Source organism: Apus apus, chromosome 7, assembly GCF_020740795.1.
Source record: "Apus apus isolate bApuApu2 chromosome 7, bApuApu2.pri.cur, whole genome shotgun sequence".
NCBI classification, from domain to species: Eukaryota; Metazoa; Chordata; class Aves; order Apodiformes; family Apodidae; genus Apus; species Apus apus.
In genome coordinates, this window is record NC_067288.1 from 681,942 (window position 1) to 702,103 (window position 20,162).

A 20,162-nucleotide genomic window follows, 5' to 3' on the forward strand; every position below is an offset into this window, starting at 1 on the left:
GAGTTGACAGGAAATATGGTGTCTTGTTTCATCTAATTTGTTCATTATAGGTGACATAATGAGGAGAGGGTGGCATAAGAGATGCAGCAATAAAGGAGCAGCATTTTCAAGACTTTAACAACAGGAGCTCGTTAGAAGCCTGGAGACAGTCTATGAATGGCCCGGTGTATTTCTTGTTGGTCCTTGTGGATTTCAAAACTCAATTGCTGTTCTTAAAAAGCAAAACAGAAAATCCCTGAGATGGGGCTGATAATTAAGTCTGAACTATAGGTCACCTTTTCAATAAAAGCTAATTTATTTGCCTATAAATTGTCTATTCCACTTGTTTCAGTCATGAGGCTTTGAAAGCTGGACACAGGATGATGTACCTGTGTGGTGGTCACAGGTGTGCCTGCAGCCCTCAGACATGGAAGGGTAGGAACAGCCCAGCTCTCTCAGCCTTTTCTCATAGGACAGATCCTCCAGCCCCCTTATCTCTGTGGCCCTGTACTGGATTTGATATATCCTGTCCTTCATGAACTGGGGAGCCCAGAATTGGACACAGTTCTCCAGATGGGGTCTCACCAGGGCAGAGTAGAGGGGGAGGAGAACCTCCTTTGACCTACTGGCCATTCTTTCCTTGATGTACCCCAGGATGCCACAGGCCTTCTTGGCTCATGGTCAGCCTGTTGTCCACCAGGACCCCAAAGTTCTTCTCCCCAGACCTGCTCTCTAGCAGGTCAGGCCCCAAGCTGTGCTGATCCATGGGATTGTTCCTCCCTAGATGCAGTACTCTACATTTGCCCTTGTTGAATTTCTTCCAAGTGTCACGGTTTGACACCAAGTTTCTTCCTGGCCAACTCTCCAGCCTGTCCAGGCCCATTCTTCTGTTCAACATCTTAATCTTCTGGAAGATAATCCTTTCTCTTGGATCACTTCCCATCCCTAAGATAACACTGGCTTTGCTTGGTTCAGGTCTGGTTTACATGCAGGGAAGGACCATCAGAGAGGTGACAGCAACATCTTTCTAAGTCCTGCTAAGAGCTAAACAAAAGATTGGGGGAAATCTTGCTCTGGAAGTTTTTCAGATGAATGTAGGAATCATAAAATCATTGCGGTTGGAAAAGACCTCTAAGATCATCAAGTCCAAGCTCCCCAGAGGTGCCTGGACAGGCTTGAGAAGTGAGCTTGTGCAAACTGCGTTAAGTTCAACAAGGCCAAGAGCAAGGTCCTGCACCTGGGTCGGGTCAATCCCAAGCACAAATACAGGCTAGGAGGAGAATGGATAGAAAACAGTCCAGAGGAGAAGGACTTGGGAATGATGGTGGATGAGAAGCTCAACATGAGCCAACACCGTGCGCTGGAGCCCAGAAACCAGCCATGTCCTGGGCTGCATCAAAAGAAGTGTGGCCAGCAGGGCCAGGGTGGGGATTCTGCCCCTTTACTAGGCTCTGATGAGACCTCACCTGGAGTACTGTGTCCAGTTCTGGAGTCCCCAACATAAGAAGGACATGGAGCTCTTGGAAAAAGTCCAGAAAAGGCCACAAAGATGATCCGAGGGCTGGAGCAGCTCTGCTCTGGAGACAGGCTGAGAGAGTTGGAGCTGTTCAGCCTGGAGAAGAGAAGGCTCCAGGGAGACCTTAGAGCACCTTCCAGTACCTGAAGGGGCTTCAGGAAAGCTAGGGAGGGACTTTTGGCAAGGAAGAAATTGTTTAGTGTGAGGGTAGTGAGACACTGGTACACGTTGCCCAGGGAAGTGTTCCAGGGCAGGCTGGATGGGGCTTGGAGCAATGTGGTCTAGTGAGAGGTGTCCCTGCTCATGCAGGGGGGTTGAAACTACATGATCTTTAAGGTCCCTTCAAACTCAAACAATTATATGATTCTGTGATGATTTTGCTTAGGCTACAACCCCGTGTCTTAAAACCCTTGATGTTGCTGTAGATCAGGTAATTCCAAGGAAGAAACCCACTACTCCTATGTTTGTGCTGGTTTTATTTGGCATTTTCATATTTCTGCTTGTTTTGACTGCTATTTCAGTGAGACTCCACTAGCTCATCACTTTGGAAATTAATTATTGCTTGCACTCAGCATGAAAAGGAGGTGGAAAACCAAGTGTTCACAGCTTTATCATGATGGCTGAAATTCAGCAACAGATAAGACTCCTTTCATGCATTAACACTATAGATGTAATTTGGAAGAGGAAAGGAGAGCTGGGAAGAAGAAAAATTCCAGTTTGTCTCAGTTTTCCTCGTTCTGGATATAGTCCACTTGACTTAGCAGCCTATCTGCAAGTTTGCAGCAGCCTGCAGACAAAATACATCTCTCAGTAAATGACATCCTCACACAAAGGAAAAAAAAAACACAACAATTTACTGAGCTGCAGATACTAGATGTGGGGGTTTGAATCTTAATTTGAAAACTTGCTGCTGGTGTGATTCTTCTGCATGAGTTCCAAAGCAAAAAGTATTGCTTACTGCTGAAGAAACTCCTAGTAAAGTGCTTTAAGATGTGAACTCTCTCCTACTTACCTTTTTTTTTCCCCCTCATTGCGTGTTCCAAAATTCTATATCCAATAAAAAACTCTACTTCTTAGTGCACACCGTAAAATCCCCATATTTTTGCTTCATTTCCATCTTACAGTTAAATTTACTGTTTTAATTTTGGCAAAATGCAGAGCTTGTTGATGATGATGAAAGATCTACACCCTGAGGTAAAAACTATGATAAGTGAGAAAATACGAGTGTGGTAAAACTGCAGGGCTATCAAGGTATCATTTAGCAAATTAAATCTTTAAATGATGTAGATTCACTGGAATCCTGCTTGATGAATGTCAACATGAGCAAACTACCTTTCTTAGTGCTGTAGATTGGAGCACTTTGCTGACAGAAATACACTAATGACTGGTAATGGGTATTAAATCTGCTCACAGATACAGAATTTCAGACCAAGCAGGGGTAAAGTAGGGCAGGATTAAATGAGCTGCATGTTTCCTTTTATTGCTTCATCCATGCTACTTCCATTCGGTGGCTATCTTTTAATAAATTCTTGCCAGCCCTATCAAAAGAGTCTTGCTTGAGAGTGCAGGATTCATTTCAGGAGTAAGAGAGTCTATGCTTTTCCTGAGAATATCTTTGAATGGGTGGAGGGCAGAAATGCGTCTTCCTTGAGTTAACATAATTTCTCCCAGGTAAATGAAACACAGGTTTAACCACCATCATTTTTGTTATTTGGAAAAGATATAAAAACCAAACATGTTCATTTCACTTCGTAATCTTACTCTAGCAACTATGCATACTGAAATACTTATCAAAAAGGCTGTGAAAAGGTGTTCTTTTCCATGTGCAGCATATAACAACCTAATTATTAGTGCCAGGAGTTTATTTTTAAGTTTTTTTGTCTTTCTGATTCCTTTGTCACACTTGAAGCCTTTTTATTGCTGTTTCTAATCCCACTCAACCATAAAAATACAGAACGACCTGAAGTGGATTTTTCCACAAAAGGGCCACAAAAAGGTGGATGCCTCTAATTTTTTGACAATGCAAACCTGATATAAAAAATATGTTTTCTATGAAATGCCACTGCAATATCTGACTTTCTTTTCCCCCAGGCATCAACCTGCATTTTAAGGTAAAATGAAACGACAACAGCTTCACAAGGACTTCCTGTTGCTCCTAGTTCTGGTGGATCCAGACTGACGAAGATACTCAGTCTGGAGGTCAGCCACCAGGAGGGAATCCAGTGATCTTCCAAAGGAAGTAAGAACAGGTTCTATGTATTTAGAACAGTTTTGCACGTCTGAGCTGATGATGCCAAAGACAAAAGCAGTCAAAAATGTATTTAAGCTCCATTACCTTGTTGCTAAGCAAATTTATTCATACACAGCTCTACAGAAAAAGGGCAAACCAGTTTCATTTGCTGGAATTTTAACATTTCAAACTTCAAGCATCCTTGTATGTTCTTGGTGTTGCAGTGTCCTTGTTATTTTTTGAAGCTCCAAAATTCCAAGGCACATAAGGAAGGAACTGATTTCTCCTCCTTTTTCAGGGGAATGTCTTGTCCATATGGCAAAATGTAATTTGCAACTGAATGTGTAGCTCATGTGTGAGAAAAGCAAAGACATGTCACTTCAAATTTAAAATACCATTTTAAATTAGCCAAACTTTGTTAATACTCTTAAATTTTAATCCCCCTGTTCTCTCCCTGGAAAATAATTAATTTCCTCTATGTAACCATTATGAAGCTACTAAATGTATTTTTTATGGTTGCTGAATATCTTAGATGTACATGCCACAAAGTTTTTGAAACAGGGCAAATTCCCAAATGACCAAGAATTCTTGAAGATGTTGGGCATATTTGAAGTAATGCACGTTACTTTACAAGTAATGCCAAATAATTCACTTGTGGGTTTTCTAGACATTTGCAGGTTTTTTGCCACTCTTCTGAGTAATATAGTCAATTATAATAAAAAGGGAGCATGATTAGCTGAAAATAATCCTTTCAAATGCAAGACAAGGCCAAGCAGATGTCATAGAAAGGCACAATTCCAGCGACTAGACTGAGAAACATGCAGGAAAACAAATTCTGAAGCAGAGCTTGCAAAAGGGGAAGTTTACTTAGAGTACAGAAAATATCAAGAAGTCAAGATGGTGTCAACATAGAGGGTGAATTTAAAGGCTTTTGGTACACCTCAGGTACACAAAGACAAGGGAGGGCAGATCAGTTCAGAGAAAGCTTCCTGCCTATAATTACTTGGGTGGAAGAGAATGATAATTTTGGTTGTATTTGCGAAGAAACACTCAGCAACATTCTAATGCAGTCACATGTTCCCTAATTCAGCAAGTGGAAAATCTTTCTTAGGGACAGGTGAAAAAGAAGGAAGATTTAGTTGGGAACTTGTATAATGGAGAGTGACCAAAGATATTTAAAAGCTCTGATAACCCTCAAAGTTTTAATTGGTGAGCAAATTTACAAAAATATTAATAATACAAAATGACTGAACAGCAAAGGCATCATTTTCTGAGGTCTTTTTCACCCTTTCTAATAACATCTAGATGCGTAATAATTAATCTCATAGCATAAATGATGTCTGAGTATGATGATCCTGCAAAGAGGCATTGGAAAGTCTGGGCAGCATACAATAAAGATACATATGAAGTGTTTTAAGAGGTCTTCTATTATCTGTATTTCCTTCCAGAAAAGACTTGTTATTTCTCCCTTGACATGGAAGTCATCAGCATTGGCAGTTTGGACGCTGTATTTCAGCTGCAGATCACCAGACTTAGAGATCTACCTTTTTTTTCCAGCTGACAAATAAACATTTAAAATGTCACCACTGATGTGGTTCCTCTTCCAGATTTTCCAGTTTTAATTTCCAGATTTTCTATGCCAACTTGACTAAGGGGCACTGAGAAAGTTCCCTTCAGAGCCTGAGGTGGGCAACTGTGGTATGATAGATGCCGGGCTTCTTTCTGAAATTTCCTAACATTTAAAACTGTTTGTTCCAGTATTTTTGACTGCACCTCTTGCATGTTCAAACTCACCAAGACTCTGCCAGAGAGTTTAGTATCTTGACTTCACATCTGAAGAATTCAGAGCTACAAACAACCCAGTGAGTTTTCTATTTAGAAAATAAATATTGCACAACAGAAAAGCCTGATACTCTTTCTAAGACTGAGTTCAGCCTCTCATGCTGTAGTGCCTGAATATTCCTGTCAGGAAGAAGCTGTCTGTTTTCCTTTGGAGGAAATTAGTGAGTTGAGATTTGGATTCTTCAAAATGTATCACCAAGATGATTCTCTGCTCACTGCATACTGGGATGAACCTTTTCCTCAGCTGCATGGGGACTGCTGGCTAACATTTTAATAGGAGCTTTCTCAGGACAGTTTGTTGCAGGCCTTGAAAACATACAAAACCCCAGAAGCAGAGCACATGTAGAAATAATAGTGTTAAAACTGTTCACCTTTGCAACAGGAAACAATAATAATGATAATTAATAATTTCAAAAGGTATTCCATTTTTTATTTTTACTTATTTAACACAAGACTTTTCTTGTTGTCAAAAATACACTTTGGAATCTTACACCTCCCTGAGCTCCACCAAAACAATACATTTTGTGGCTTTTTTATTAGGCTGCAGGAAGTGTTACTGTCCCCTTTTCTTTGGAGAGTTCCAATTTCAGACTTTGTCCTCTAGTGCAGCTGGAATAATCCTCATTATTAACTCTTGTTTAGTTTTGCTAAAAGCCTTGCTTGCAGGAGTTCAGCAAATGTTAGCTTTTCTGGAGAGGCCCTACAGTAAACAACAGAACTGTTGAAGGAGTGTGAATATCTATCAGAGTCTTCTCTTCCCAGTTAAAAGCACTTCAGAGCTCCTTTTGTGAACACTGATCCTAGGTGCAATGTAAGGCAAGGACCAAGAAGCATTGGCATTCATCCCATGAAACAGGGAGGAATTGAAAAGTACATCAGTCAGTCCAAGGGCTTTGCATCAAGGAGCACGGAAGCTAAAAAAGGCTTCAGAGAAAGGAGTGTTTCCTCCAGCTTGAGAGGAAAGAAAAACGCCGGGGGAACCTGACATTCAGCTGTGTCCTGGGAGCAGTAACTTTTCAAAGCAGAGTCAAGTGGCTGTCCTCTTCAGGGTGGATGGCTTGAGGTCTGCTACAAAAGACCAGGGAGGAGCCCTTGCAGACTAAGCCAAGGCAGAGTGGGGTTGATTTGGGTTGTTAAAGAGAAACTGAAAACAAAATGAAATGCCAGCAATGCTCTGCAGCAGGTGTTTTTGTCCTTCTGAGTGAACTTGTGAGGGCACTGCTTTTCCACAGTAAGAATGCATCCAGAACAGTCCAGCAGAGCATGTGTTCGGTGTCACTAGACCTGTACACAACAGGCCTGAGAGCCAGGCCACTCAAGGGCTCACCCTTAGAGACACACAGACCTACAGATCTATTCCTTAGGTCCCACAGTCTCTCCAGGAGCTGACTGGAACTCTCCTGGTCCCCAGTTGCCAACTCTCCCATGGGTTTCCCATTAAAGACACCCCCTGTTCCCCAGCCACTTGACAGCTTGTCTGGCTGGTGGTGCCCTTGATTCCTCCCCACACATCCCAAAACAAGTCCTGTGCCACCTGAACTAGTTTTCCTGTGGAGCTCAGAACGTGTCCCACCCCTTGGTAGCACCCCTTTTAGTCTGAGTGGTGACTAGAGAGCTGCTGCCCATGGCTCATGGTGGTGGATGAGTGCCTGGACACCAGGGCTGATGGCTCTGCCAGGACAGCCCTGGGAAGAGCCTGCACAAGTTGATCTTTCCTCTTGAGTCCTTTATTTGGATCTTCACCTCCACAGTGAGTCCCTGCACTCCTCTGGGCTTGTGCAGGTGGATGGAACTTGGACAAGCTGATGGCCTCTGTGACGGGCTCGGGAGCACCCGGATGGGCCATGATTTGGACTCCCCCTCATGCCATAGTTTCCCTGAGCTCTTTGATGGGCATGTAGATGCACCTCTAAACATTTTATCACAGAACATCACCGCTAAAACATCAGGAGTCTTGATGGTAGAAAATAGTCCATGAGGCTTCAGTGACACAGACTCGAAAAGTACAGGTTTTTATTTCTACAAACACTACATCAAGTGAAGACTTTGCTTTGCTTTTCTCTCCCATAAGCCGAATGACATCTAGAGTGAGGCAGGTCTAGCTGCATTCATTCTTTTGCTTCAGCTTTCACAACCCCAGCTACAAATGTCCTCCTCAAACATCTTGCTGACAACTTTGCATCCATCAAAGCTCCGGAGAGTTCATTTAGGGACTCTCCTCCTTGGGTAGATCTGTGCCTAATGGGAGACCAGAAACCTTAACGGATCTTTAGCTGATGCATCTTTCATAAATGTTACTAGAGAGTATTGTCTAGATGAACACACAGCTGCACTTGTAAAACAGCTTGGAAAACCAAACCTCTCTGCATCTTTTCTAGCACCTCTAATCGGTCTGTACAGATCAGAAGGGTTTTTGTCTCTGCTTAAATTGCAAATGGGAGAAAAAAAGGGAGGGCAAATCACAAACCAGGACATACCCCTTCCTTGACACTCCAACTGTTGGGTTTTCAGTACTGTTTTATGCAACTGAACACATCTGGGTTTGGTCTAATAAATGAATACTTTTAGTTTTGAACAAGAAATGTACATCCAAATAATAATTCAGAGAAAAAAAAAGTGATATATACTTGGACATAGCTAAAATAAATGAGGTGGTAGCTGAAGGCTAGGTATCAGTCTCTCTTTTATCAGTTGTAATTTTCAATTAGTTTTTCCTGATTCTGTTATTCCTTAGGATACTAAACTGAGTTTCTGGCAGAGTGACCCACGCATGTTGTTTCATGTCCTTGAGATGACCCTGTGCAGAAGTCCACCGACAGGGACTGCCACAGAAAGATGGAGGGAATGGAAGTGTTTTCTAGGATAAAGCACAAGAGACGTGAAAAAGTAAAAAACTTCACCTGAAAGCAAGTCTAAGGCAGAAGAACATTATGACATGATGAGAATAATGTTCAATCACTCAGCAGGAGTGTTGATATGACACGCTACCAGAGATGTAAATAATGTATCAACTGCTTTTTTTTTTTTTTTTTTTTTTTTTTAAATTATGAACTAATCTTGTCAAATTTCAATATTCTTTCTGAGAAATACAATCAGGATACTACTCCCTGATTTCAGCCTTCATGCTTGTTCCCTGTGTTCTCTCTTGTATATACGTATTGTATTTGTACATTAAAATAAGAAAGACATGGAACTGTTGGAGCAAGTCCAGAGGAGGCCACGAAGATGGTCAGAGGGCTGGAGCAGCTCTGCTCTGGAGACAGGCTGAGAGAGTTGGGGTGTTCAGCCTAGAGAAGAGAAAGCTCCAGGGAGACCTTAGAGCACCTTCCAGTACCTGAAGGGGCTCCAGGAAAGCTGGGGAGGGACTTTGGACAAGGGCTTGGAGTGATGGGACAAGAGGGAATGGTTTAAAACTGAAAGAGGGGAGATTTAGAGGACAGAATAGGAAGAGGGTGGTGAGACACTGGCCCAGGTTGCCCAGGGAAGCTGTGGCTGCCCCATTCCTTGCAGCATTGAAGGGCAGGTTGGATGGGGCTTGGAGCAACCTGGTCTAGTGGGAGGTGTTCCTGGCCATGCAGGGGGTTAGGACTAGGTGATCGTTAAGGTTCCTTCCAACCTAAACCATTCTATAAAAATAAATGTTTTGCCTTATTTTCTGCACCCAGTAAAAATGCAGCTATGTTACTAATGTAGTTACTAAAGACATGAATGGTGCGTCCTTGAATAAGCTCCATACACCACTTCAGACGTATGTGTGAGCAAGATGTTAGATCCCTGTCATTTTTACAGTGCTGCTCAATTTGTCCATGGGAAGAGGGAACATAGAACCTCAATGCTGACCCCCTGATTAGAGGTGGCACTTGCAGATGATTACTTCAAACCAGTAACAGTCTGTCAAAAACCTTCACTCATTTTACCATTTTTTTGCTTGGTTGGTTGTGTTTTTATAATTCTTAGTTATCACTGTTTTTTCATTCCCCTTTAAAACTACCAGAAACTGGGAGTCTCTGCCCTATTTATACTTCAGAGACATGACAGCAGATGGGGCACTCAACCATGTCGGCTCGGAGTCAGATGACAGTCTGTTCCAGATGGCAAAGCCAAACACTGCTAAATATGCCTGCAAGGTATATCAAGCCCAGCTTGACAGGCCGCTCTAACAAAAAGGGGCGGGAAAAAAGCCAGTGTAAAGAACAGTCGAGGAAAGACTCAGCAGCTGGATGGGACTTTAAACAATCTGGTCTAGTGGGAGGTGTCCCTGCCCATACAAGGGGGTTGGAACCTGAGGATCTTTACAGTCCCTTCCAAGCTTAACCATTCTATGATTCTATGATATGGTCCTATTTCTATAAAAACTTCTCTGAGGCTTTTCATACAATGCACAAGAGCATTGCCTGGCTTGAGAGAGAAATTTCTCATCTGCCTGAGGGAATGAAAACCACCATGCCCACCTTGAGTGCATAAATTCATCGTAATTAAGGTTTTTGGGGAGAGCTCTCTTAGTGTCTGCAGCTGAGCTACTGTGTAGTGAAAGATTCAGTGTGAGCCATGAGAAGAAACACAGTGACTATAACACAACCCAGAGGCAAGAGTGTTTGTGATGATGCCCTGGTCTTTATTCTGAAGACTCATTCTATAGTTTCTATTAAACTTTCATTAGCTGGCAGTGCATTATAAAACCCACACCAAGCTCACCACCAATAATTGGATCCAAATATCAAAAGATAGCTCTTGAGGTCCAGTGCTAAGACTAGAATTTATTAGTTTATATGAAATCCTTTTGGTTTAATCTAAGAATCATTATTAGTCCTTTCAGAATGGCAGGAACATTTAAAATTCTACTCCTGCCTTTGGTTTTGTGCTCACTTGTTCCCCTTTCCTCTGGTCTTCAGGCCAATGGGACCAGTTCACATTAGAAGGAAGGGAGAGGTGGCTTACGGCAAGCAGGAAGCATCCCAAGGCTTTCCCTTAAAGCCCATTGTTTTTCTTTAGGAAGCATATTATATTGCTCAGCATTAATTAATGCAAAGACAGAAGTTAAAGAGAGTACAGCCATGCCACTCTGGAATAGCTGTTTAAGCCCAAGAATGTATATGAATTCTGTTCATGGAGAAATGTTCTTTCAGTTCTACAAATACAAACTTTCAGGAGCAAAGCTCTGCCTATCAACTACTGGAAGACGGGAGATACAGTGCCACTGCTTAACAGATCAGTAGAGCCTTGGTATTTTGAGTAAATAATGTATTTGTATGCTGAAGTTGAGCAGAAATTCCTCTTAAGAAGTCAAGAACTATTAATGGGGGCTGAGCAGAGGTTATCTCATTACCTTGGAGGCCAGAAAGGGAGAATTTTGAGCAGCAGTGCAGGTGCTGATTAATGTAATGGGTTAATAAAGGGCAGGAGAAAAAGAATGATCTCATAATAAAGACACTAAATTTAAGGAATTAAAAGCCTTAGGAATTAATTTATTCACAATTGTTAATATTTATTGATCCTGGTATATATGTAGGTATGTTTTAAGATCTCTTTAAAAACTAGAAAGGTGCTGGTTTCAAAAGAAAATTAACCCGTGAGTCCTTAAAAATAATAAGCTGAGGATGCACGGTCAGCCAGGTGAAAGTATTTGCTTTAGTTCATAAAAAACTGTTTATGTTAGAGCTTTGCTATTTTTTAAAGTATTATTATTTTCCCTAATTTGTTACCTTTCTCAGAAAAGTCTTCTAATTTCTGAAATTAATTGAAATTCCTAGGTTAAGGAAAGCCAACAGAAAGATGTTGACAAGATGGGAAAGATGTTCGCAAGAAAGAAAATTGTTACAATTACCAGTAACTACCAAATTCTAATTTATTAAATTCATTCAACCCTTGGAAGCTTTTTAAATTTCTCATTGAGCCTTGGAAAATAGTCTGAGGTAAAAATTTTCATGGAAAACCAGTGTCATCTGCAGACTGATTGTTTTCTTTATCATCTTGTTCAGATGAGGCTCTTAGTTCTTATGAAATTGAAGTTACAATTCAGAAGTCCAGCCTTGGTTGTTTTATTTATGTGCTCAACCTGCCAATCTGAAGATATTTGGGATGAAAAATGGAGTCTGTTTTTCATTTTTAACGGTCATGTTAATAACTTCTAATTAAAACATCTGTAAGAGATCTGTAACATTAATTTATCAGGAAAACCTGATGGAGTTTGATTGAACTTCTGTTGTACAAACATCTTCAATTCACCAAGGCCTTTACAAAACTTTGATGTAATTACAAAGATGTCAGAAGGTCCTTGACTGACATCTAATTTCCATGGAGGTGACAGAAGAGTAATCAACCCTTAGGAGATGTGGAAGTGTTTTCTCCAGGAATATACATGTCTGCCCACAAGCAGTGGAAAGTGCCCTTGTTTCTACATCAGAATTTGCCAATAAAATTGCAAATAATCAAAGATTTTGGTTGGATCAAGGGAACAAGGTGAAATATGTCCTACAACTACAGAGTCCTCTTAAGTGGAGCTGTTACTTTCAGACAACTCCCTGGAATTTTTTTTGTATTCATGTTGCGATTTATTCTTAGAAAGCTTGACATGTCACTGCATCCTTTTCCTTATCATCATATCTTGCTCCTGAAGGTTAAATGTAAGTATGAGAAATTAACTGATTCTTAGAGGACAGAAATGGTGGTGGATGAGACAGCTTTGATAACCAAAGCCAATTACCTGTGCAATTTAAAGGAGGACAAATCACTTTTTCAACCTGTGATGATGGAAGTCAACCATCAGGTGGAACTGCATCCTTCTGAAGCAGCTCCTCCTTGATTTCAGTGCAACCACCTTTGATTTAATGAGTTTGTATTTATTGCAGAAGAATGCAATGTAACAAATTCAATGCATTTCAAAGAATTCTGCTCTTTTTAGAGCATTAAAGTGAGAGTAGTTTTGCATAACTGCATTAGTAAACAGATTAATTTACATGTTAATTTGCATTAGCAGTGTAATTAGGATCCTAAAGTGTAATATACAGGCAGAAATGAAAGCGAGAAGTCCCGCATCTACTAAAGGATGGAGATGCCAGGCTGCAATTAAGACACTCTTTTGTCAAGCCCTATCTCTGAGGTTTGTCAGATGAACTTGAAACAAAATGGCTGGCTTTTATCTCCCCTGCTATTGGTTTTCATTCCACTATTTAAAAGGATTCTTTTGGAGATTCCTGGTAGGAAGGCAACTTCTTCCAGCGGTAACATGGACCATCCTTTGGGATAAATTGTGTAGCTAAGACGCATTTTAATTCTGCCTCAGTGCCCCTTTGCCCTCCCCCCACACTAGTTTCCTCTGAGCATCACTGCTTCTGGATGCAGTTTCTTTACTCCGAGGCTTATATGCTGAGCAACACATCCCATATAAATGGTTTTATGTATAAAATATGTATCAAATGCCTGCGTGTGTTGGTGTCTTCAGTGGCATGACTATTGGTGTACAAATGAGCAACCAACTACCAGTTTGTGAAGCTTACAGTGAATATCCAGGTCAACAGCACATTAAACCTCAGGTGGGAACTTACACCTCAGATTCTGAACATGCAAAAATGAATCTGACAGGTGGCCAGAGGCCACAGAGCAGGTGACTCAGTAACAAGACTGAGTCTGGACAAAGTGGTAGCCTGAAGATCCAGAACTAAATGTGATATTACATACTTGGAAGTATGAAGAAGAGCTTTTTTTTTCCTCATTGCAATAACAGAAACTAGATGGTCATATGAGCAAATTAGTCCTTATAGGCATGAGTCACACTTGAAATTCTGAAAAGTCAGAGGAGTCTGAGTCACACAGCTGTGCCTCAGATGTCTTATTTGAAGCTAATTTTTAGCCATTTTAGGGACTTTGCTCCAGATGGATGTACATGCTGTGTGAAATACATTTTCAGGAAGTGCTCACATTGAATCAATGCCTCCCCAAGCCATTATGAGTAGAATATTTTCCAGATAACTCCATTTTGATGTCTTCTAATTACTAACAGCCTTGCAGCTCTTTTCACAAAAAGACTTTTACTGAGCATCCTGACCAAATTTCTTGTTCCTACAACTGTGTCCCACTGATTCTGAACAACATGGCTTTGAATGTGACAATTGAGACCACTAGCAACTAGATAGGCCTGAACAAAACCTGTGGCATTTTATATAGTACTCAAAATATGGCCACAAATTTGGGAATAATAATATCCTTAGCTATTTTGGTGTCAAATATTTTTAATTTAATAAGGCACTGGCTTCATTAGCTGTACCTGAGAGTTCCACAATTATACTGTAGTGAACATTTTGATGGGTGTGGAGCTTCTCTCTATCAAATTCACCAACTGCTGCTTCAGTATTGCTACAAAACCTGTTAAACAGATATTTGCCATCTAATTTCTTAATAGTGTTCATTGCCATCTGACCTTATTTCTTTCTCTGCATTTTCTATTTTCCATAATTTTCTAATTCTCTACCATTTACATTTATCTGATGAGTGTTTCTACAGGGTAATTGCTTTCACCACTCTTTACTGGAACCTCCACATTCCAAAATATCTTCCTGGGAAAGGAGAGGAGGGAGTAGGGTGAGCAGTGTAAATAGACTTGATGCATATAATGATTTGTACAGTACTTTTTGTTCACATTTTTTCCATTCCTGCTACATACTTGAACAAACCACTCGAAAATTTCATTATCTGGCTATAGGAAATAGTTTGATAGGGAACTTTTGGAAGATAGTTATTCTGATCTTAAAGTCAGTTATCAGAAGACGTTAGAATTGACTTGCAAAACCAAGCAAGCTAAGTATAATTTAAATTGTTCTGGTGCCATAATCCAACAGTATCTTGAAATTCCTCTCTTCCATTGGGTTAAAATAAATCATTATACTGTGTATTGTGGTATTGAGATTTCAGTTTATTTAGTCTTTAAAAAACACATTGAGTGTATGAGCTTTTTCCTGAGGCTTGAGATATATCTGGCTTTGTAATATCTGCTTTATTTTAAAAGTATACTTGAAAAGGACACACCACACCGTAAACTCTCTTGGTTGCCTAACTCAAATCGCTGAGTGAAGTCACTCGACCATTTTATGAACAAGGTTAATTCTAATAATAGATGAGAATGCTTTTATTTTGGGTTGTGGGTTTCCCCCCCCCCCCCCCCAGACTTAAACATCTGCTAATATCACAGGAAATTCTAATTGGAGACTGAAAAGACTCTTCCAATGATCAATATAATACATGATCATTTGACCTAACTTTGTTGGCACATGAATAAGCAGCCATGAAAGTAAATGCTCTGTGCAAAATCTAACTATAAAACACAAGACTAAGGTAGGCTAATCCTTAAAATTTCTTCATGGCTGTTGGTGTCTCCTAAGGTACTCCAAATATTTACTGTATTCTGTTCTACAGTGATTTCTAAACCTTATTTTTTGGGGGGCCAGAAAACAAAATTCTAATTCATAAGATCACACTGATTGAAACCTTTAACTTGGAGAGGAGCACTTCATTTCTGAAGAGAAGTTTTAAAGAATTCTAACTTAGTTTAACTCATAACTCAGCTGGGGAGAATGAGCTTTGCTGTATTTCTGCCAGGGCACGTTTTCATCCTCTTCTGACTTCTCAGTCATATAAGACTGTTTTGCCTGTGAGCCATCTGACTTCATCTGAATTTTATCAAGGTACAGAGCCAACAACAGAAGTAATATATTGCTCATGCATTAAACTTATACTAAATAATTCCTAAAAATCTTTGCAAAGGACTTTTTTGTATAATGCAGAAAACTTTACGTGCCTTAAAGGAATTGGATTGGCTGCAGGCTATCACATGTGATTTAATCAGCCAGGGAACACTGGTGTTTTAAAATCATCATGATCAACATTAGAGAGTAATTAATAAAGTAAAAATGAGCCACTGAGCATGACATGGACAGGCCTTGCTGCTACAGTAACCCAGTGTCATATTGCTGAGAGAAGGTCTAAGATCTGAGCAATCTGGTCTAGTGGGAGGTATCCCTGCCCATGGAGAGGGGTTGGAACTACATGATCTTTAAGGTCCCTTCCAACCCAAACCATTCTAATACTCCATGATCAAAGATACCTTGCATAAGCATTTGTTACCTGTACACACATGCTTTCTTAAAGGGTACAGATTGATATGAGGCCTGGTCTGCATTTCACAGAATCGCACAGAATCACAGAATTGTAGAGGTTAGAAGGGACCTCGAAAGATCATCTAGCCCAACCCCCCTGCCAGAGCACGGTCACCCAGAGCACATCACACAGGGACGCGTCCAGGCAGGTTTTGAATATGACCAGCCAAGGAGACTCCACAGCCTCTCTGGGCAGCCTGTCCCAGGGCTCTGTCACTCTCACAGGAAAGAAGTTTTTTCTGATGTTTACGTGGAACCTCCTGTGTTCCAGTTTGCATCCATTGCCCCTTGTCCTGTCACTGGACATCACTGAGAAGAGCCTGGGTCTGTCCTCCAGACACTCACCCTTAAAATATTTGTAAACATTGATGAGGTTGCCCCTCTGTCTCCTCTTCTCCAAGCTCAAGAGACCCAGCTTCCTCAGCCTTTCCTCATCAGGGAGATGTTCTACACCCTTCATCATTTTTGTGGCTCTGTGCTGGACTCTTTCAAGCAGTTCCCTGTCCTTCTTGAACTGAGGGGCCCAGAACTGGACACAATACTCCAGATGTGGCCTCACCAAGGCAGAAGAGAGGAGGAGGATAACCTCCCTTGACCTGCTAACCACACCCTTAGACACAAGGGCACATTGCTGGCTCATGGTCATCCTCCTGTCTATCAGGACCCCCAGGTCCCTTTCTCTTACCCTGCTCTCCAGCAGCTCAGCCCCCAACCTGTACTGATACATGGGATTGTTCTTCTCCAAACGCAACTCAACACTTGCCCTTGTTGAATTTCATCAAGTTTCTCCCCACCCAACTCTCCAGCCTGTCCAGGTCTCGTTGAATGGCAGCACAGCCTTCTGGTGTGTCAGCCACTCCTCCCAGTTTAGTGTCATCAGCAAACTTGCTGAGGGCACACTCTGTTCCCTCATCCAGGTTGTTAATGAAATTATTGATTAGTACCGGTCCCAGTACCAACCTCTGACGGACTCCACTAGCCACAGACCTCCAACTAGATTTTTTCCCATTGACCACAACTCTCTGACTTCTTCCCTTCAACCAGTTCATGATCCACCTCACTACTTGACCATCAAGAGCACACTTCCTCAGTTTATCTACAAGGATGCTGTGGGAGACAGTGTCAAATGCTTTACTGAAATCAAGATAAACCACATCTACCGCTCTACCATCATCTACCCACCTAGTTACTTCCTCATAGAAGGCTATGAGGTTGGTCAAACATGACTTCCCTTGGTAAAACTATGTTGACTGCTCTTAATGACCCCTCATTGTTGATATGCCTAGAGATACCGCCAAGAACAAGTTGTTCCATCACCTTTCCAGGAATGGAGGTGAGGCTGACTGGTCTATAGTTACCCAGGTCCTCCTTCTTGCCCTTCCTGTAGACTGGAGTCTGGTCTTGCAGCTGTCTTTCTGGTAGTAACCAACTGGCTGATCATTTCACAGCTGACCTGTCACCCTACTCCACTGTAGTGTTGCCTAGGAGACCTGGAAGTATGATTATCCTAACTCTTAATGAGAGGCCAAATCTTTCACACTGCATCTTTAAATCTGCTGCTGGTGGCACTTTGGTAAAAGTGTTACTACATGGAACAGAGATGGCAGTTTCTCCTATCCCATTACTCTTAGCTCAGCTCCCCATTACTCTTAGGTCAGCTCTGCTTTCATCTGTAAAAATCTGCTGAATTAATACTGATTAAAGCCTTTTACAATGAGGAAAAAACCAACCAAGTTTACTTGAAATAAGCTTATGTTTTCCATCTTGCGTAGCCTTTGTATTAACTGTTGCAGTTATAGGTACTTCAAATGTAATATATCTGTGAACATCAAAGGCTAACTAGATTCCTGACTTTCAGAGAAAGACTTAGCAAAAGTTTCAAACACTAGATATTTTCTCTAAATTCTCAAGCCAGGCAATCTCCTTTACCAGTATCAAAACTATTCCTCATGGTTACTCTCAACCAGGAGAAATCTTTAACTGTATCCAATGCCAGCATCTATAGACACTAATAGCAGAATGATTCATCATCTGACAGCCCAGAGAGCTCATGCTTTTTTAGTTGCTGCCACCTAGTATTGTCTCTACTGACATAAAATTCCTGTTTGTAAGAATTCAGTTTCCAGCTAGCCTACTTTCTCAAGTAACACTTTTTTAAAAAAACACAAAACCCAAACAACTCTCATTTAAAGCTTATGCTTGATAGTATTTAGAAATATTTGTGTAGCCCTAGATGTGTTATTAAGCAATTAGATGACTAAATATCAGATCTAGAGTGCAATCCAAGTAAGTGGATATGCAAAAAGACTTTTCAGATGGACAAAGAAGAGAATCACAAACTCAACCAGCTACTAAGGGCCCGGGTTGCATGATTCTATCAGGTTTTCCCCAGCTGTTGCTACCAAAATATCTGTTTCAAGTCATTCCTTTGCACACTCAAAGCACAGCTCCTGGACAGACAAGCTAAACTCCCACTAGCTATTTCCTAATTGATACCTAAATTAGGTGCTTAAAGGATATAGGAGGAACATGACACAATGGGAACCCCCATTCTACACCTACAGGTCAGTCTGGTGTATGGGACCCAGCTGCTGGAACGGGCTCAGTTCTGTTCTTAGCAATTCCAAAGCATTCATATGCTGGTCAGTGCATTCCCATCACTTGCCATTTCTAAGTAAATTGTACAATGAGCAACAATGAATAAAACAGAGTTAATCATGTCAGGAGGAACAGAGGCAGCTCCTTTAACCCACCAGACTCCCAGGAATCTTAACCTCTTTTGTTGGTTCTTCACTCTTAGACTGAGGAATATCTAGTCCCAGTCCTGGTAACAATCATTTTCCATGTTACACTTGGCCTCCTCAGAGCTTTCCCCTCCTATTAGTTTATCATCAATATAATAACACCCAGTGAAGTGGGAATTTTTGCCCTAACACTGCGGCTTCAGTTTGAATCACCAGCAGGAATAGGTACAGCTTCTGGGGCACAATCACTACCAGAATCTTCTCCTGATTCATCGTTGTCATCATCCCAGAGCTCCCTGTCCCGAGTGCCAGGAGCCGCACAGCCTGGCCCTCTCAGGGAGAGTCATTCCAACGCTACAGCCCAAGGAAACGCTCAATCCTCCAACACCCCTTGATCGGATTCGGGTGAAACGACACTCAAGTTCTGTATTGGAACGTTAGGTTTAATTAGAACTACAGAAGGAACAGTGATACTTCAATTATTACCTCAGGCTGCGCCATCATAAAGTCTGATTATTTAGATCACAAAAGTATTCAATTCAGGTATGTTTAAACTACATGACCTGAGAGAAATGGTAGGCCTTGCATTACGTCATGATTTTAGGAAGGAAAAGAGAGAGAACAGAAGTTAGAAAGATAAATAACAGAATCACCAGGCCTGGATCCAGCGTTGGAGAACCGGAGTGGACCTCCACCCCCTCCAGCGTCCCCGTTGTCGTTGTCTCCGTCCTTGTCTCCATACGGAGGGGCTATTTCCTCAGGCGCCAGGCAGGCCTTTTGTTTCCTTGAGGGGCTCAGGAGGGGCTCAGGAGGGGCTCAGGAGGGGCTCAGGCACCACTCCCCGCCGGGCGCCCCGCGGGCTGGTCCCTCGCAGCGCACGCTCCGTCCCCACCGCCCTCCGCTGCTCCAGTGCGCGGGAGGCGGGCCCCGGCTGACAGGCAGGGCGCTCAGCCAATGGACGGGCTCCGTCCCGGGAACCTGGCGACCCTGGCCAATAGGCGATGGCAGCTCAGATCCGGCCAGCCTATCAGCGGGCTTCCCGCCCAGAGCTGCGCGAGGCGTTTCGCTCGGGGCAGCCGCTGGGCGAGGAGCAGCCCTCGCCCCGGGCCCGTCCGGAGGAGCCTCCCGGCCCTGGGTGCGTTCGCCCCGGCTTTGGTGAGTGAATTTTCTTCTGGATGTCTGCTTGAGCGAGCCCTGACCCCTTCTGGGGAGTGATTCCATCCGGTGGGGCCCTTCAGTGAGAGGTTTTAGCTCTGCGGCGTGAGCGTGGGCCCGCTTGGGGTCACAAAGGACAGATCGTGGAGCTTAGGAATCTTTACGTCAAGTTGTGTAGCATTCCTGTCCCGCCTGATATGCGAACTTGTGGTTTCTCTTGGTCCGTCGGAGTGCTGGTTCTTTGTTGGAGTAAGTCCTTGTTTGGGGTAGCTGCCCTGTTGGTGCCTCCGGCCCTGTAGCCGCCTTGTCGTGCTGCCCGGAGGTGGGCGGCGTCACGGCAGTCTCTGGTTTTAAACCTCCATTTAATGACTTCAAACTAATGTATTCCGCAAAGTGGCAATACTGATTGTATTGTTTAAATAACGGCGTGTTGGTTTTTTTTTTTTCCTTACTTAAAAAAATACTGATTGGAAAACACTTGTGTGCACTTAGAGAGTAACGTAAGTTACAGAAATTGTGGTTCAGTGAAAGGTGTTGTTATCAGCCTT